Source organism: Rhinopithecus roxellana, chromosome 13, assembly GCF_007565055.1.
Source record: "Rhinopithecus roxellana isolate Shanxi Qingling chromosome 13, ASM756505v1, whole genome shotgun sequence".
NCBI lineage: Eukaryota > Metazoa > Chordata > Mammalia > Primates > Cercopithecidae > Rhinopithecus > Rhinopithecus roxellana.
Window position 1 is genome coordinate 134914837 of NC_044561.1, and position 3084 is coordinate 134917920.

The following is a 3084-nucleotide window of genomic DNA, read 5'->3' on the forward strand; positions in this document are numbered from 1 at the left end:
ACCCGGAAACCCTGTAACATAGAGTCAGGGTGCAGCTGTCAGCTGTGTCACACTGCTCACCAGACGGGTCCTCAGACTGAGAGCCCAGGTGTCTAGGAGGCTGTTGTGGGAATAAAAGCAGAGCAGGAGAATCAGGCTGGGACCGCAAACACCATCACAAGCTGTCAAGGTCATAAACTTAGGGGCTGTCTCTGGGAGTGCCTCCTAGCCATTCCACTCACGGGAATGCCCAATTTTCTGCTGCTCCGCATGCAGAAAAAGGAGCTTTGTGATGGGGACTCCTCAAGAGTTTCCCAGGGGGAGTCACTTAAGCAATATTGGGCAGTTTCTGTACCGGATATTCCCTAGACTCACCACTAGACCCTGATTCAGTGAGACGCTGCAAATGGTGTAAGATAGGAGAAGAGAACACAGTCAGCCCGGGGATCAGGAAAACCACCCTCAGCAATCCACCGTGGTCCTGAGTGGGATGAGCGCTAGGAAAGTCACATCCCTGGGACCTACTTCCCCGTGGACAAGGAGCAGCCTCAGCCTCGTCTCAGCCATGGCGAGCCTCCCCTTGACTCTCTCACTGTCCTACACAGCGCTTTACTGCCCCAGGTTCTGCAGTTACCCTCCAGACCTAACCCCATCTCCTGACATTTCCACTGAAATGCAGTGTACCCAGGACTGAGCCAGGTCAGCACTGTATCTGGAATTCCTCCCTGACCTGTCAGCATTTCATTTGGAGTGCCTTGTTCCTGGACACAGTGAGCCTCAGACAGCCCTGAGAACAGACTACTAGGGATGGAAAGGGAGGTCTCTGCTTGTACGCTGGACGAGCAGCAGTCATGCTGCAGGAGACTGTTCACCTGCTGCCATGTCCCCAGGCTCTGACCATGCTGTGAGCTTGGAAGCCTCATTTTGTTTCTTTCAATAAAAAAGTCCCAGCTCCACCAGGTCTGACGTTAGCACAACCATGGACAAGCAGCCAACACTTCAGGTCATCAGGTGGTTTTCTTTTGCTCTGTTTTTGTTTTACTGAGACATCGCAACATGGATGGGGAAATTGACAGAAGAGCCTTTGACAACAGAAAGCATCCAATGTAGTTTTGTGCCTAGGCCAGTATTTTAAAATTTAAATTGTTACAGAGTCAAGACCCAGAGCCGGGTGAGAGTTTTGTCCCACTTCCCATCTGTGTGTGTCATGTGAGAAGCGCTGCTTGGCCAAATGGCACAGTAATAGTCAGCCTCTCCGTCAGGCTGGAGCCAGCAGATGCGTAAACACCCCTGTATTCGCTGAAGCATCTTTGGATCCAGAGAAGCGGGCTGGGGACTCCAGAGCCCTGATGCTTATCTGAGTCTGATTTGTACTCAGAAGATACCGGGGAGGACTCCTTGGCTTTCTGCTGGTACCAGTGTATAGTGTAGCCATCAACATTGATGCCACTGCTGAAGGTGCATGTGAGACTGGCAGATTGCTCCAGGAGATGCTGAGAGGGAGGCGGCTGAGTCAGCACAGGTGGGAGAGGGAACCTGCAAACACAGCATTATGGGTGCTAAGAGAAACCAGGGTCAAGTTTCTCAGGATCTTTTGCCAGAAGAGTCACAATCAGGCTGAGGTCTGGCCCTTGTCCTCTGAGGTTTTCGTACCTGTGGCAGTGAAGAGGAGCGAGGAGGAGAGAGATCCAGGCCATGGTGGAACGCCTCTTTCCTCACAGTGGGGCTGGGCTGCCTCAGGCCTCCTTTTCTTCCTCCCTCTGCAGAGGAGGGCTGCTCATGCAAATGTGTTTCCACCCAGGGACTTGCCCAGCCCCTGCCGAGCCCTGGGATGCAGCTCAGCTCTTCTTGCAGACTGAACAGGAGGAAGATTTGCTTTTCTTCTTGGCAGCCCTGGGAGGAAGCACCTGTTGAGACCATACACAGGTCCCTGCCAGGGATCTCTGCCAGGCCAGAGGGACACAGTGGCCAAGTGCCCATCAGTGACATACGGATCCAGCCCCCAGGGTTGGATTCCTTTGATTGAATGGTCCTTACTGAGGCAGCTGTGTGGAACCACAGGCAGCCCCCAGTGTCGATGCTGGTCCCATGACACACACTTTCCCATGGCTCAGAGACTCCAGAACCCAGCTGGTCTCCGCAGCTACCAGTCCGTGTCTGTATTCACATATCCATGGTCTGATTCCTGGACACTACTTTCTCTCTCATGCTGTGCATTTTTACTGTGATTTCTCACTCTCGAAAGCAGTCTTGGACTGTGGGATGTGTAGACCTGCACTAATAGGTTTTAAAAGGTGTCAGCACCCCAAAAGGGCATTTTAGAAAAATCTATTTGCCCACATGTGCCATTGGAGTGGGCATCATGGAAAAGGGGACAGCTGAGGAGCTGGGATGAAGAGCAGCTAGGGGCTGTTCAGAAACACAGTGAATATTGAAAAATTCCAGGAAAAATAAAGGATCCAAAACCTGTTAAAGGCAGCAATTCAGCAAAAGTTATATTTACAATGCTTTCATATATTTTATAGAATTTGACTCAATTTTGTGATACAGGACAACTAATAGATTTGCTAGACTTACCTTTACCAGTGAACAATGTGACATATTTCACTATTTTATGAAATTAGCCACTATCTCCCTAAGTAAAACATCATTTTCTGCACAGCTGTGTCATATTTTGGGGTGAAGAATTTGTTCTAGCTGTTATACAAATTGTATTGTGATATTACCACTTGTATTTTTTTACTAGGTGTTTTAAGTTTATTAGAAACATCAGTAGGTATTTTACCCACAAAGTTCTTTTGCAAATGAGTTGAATGCCTGAGGAGACAAAGGCAGATACCACCACTTCTCAGTGTAGCCACATCTACTCTTGTGCTAACTGTGCAAATGGCCTCTGGAATTCTAGACTCACAAGGTGTTTAGTGAATAATCTAGAATCAGGATCACTCACTTTTCTCAGGCACTCTCTCCTGAAGGCATTTGGAGGCATCCCTCTCCTTCAGATGGGGCATGCAGGGCAATCCCTGGCTAAAGACCTTAAGTAACTTCTCATTGTTATTATAAAGCCTGAACCCTGAGGTCTCAGCCCCCTGTCCTTCACACTGT

General features: G+C 49.3%; 1 gene segment (V, D, J or C); it reads right to left on the reverse strand.

Moving 5' to 3' along the window:
* Positions 1–3084, reverse strand: part of LOC104671035 — a 724295-nt gene that overhangs the window by 688714 nt on the left and 32497 nt on the right.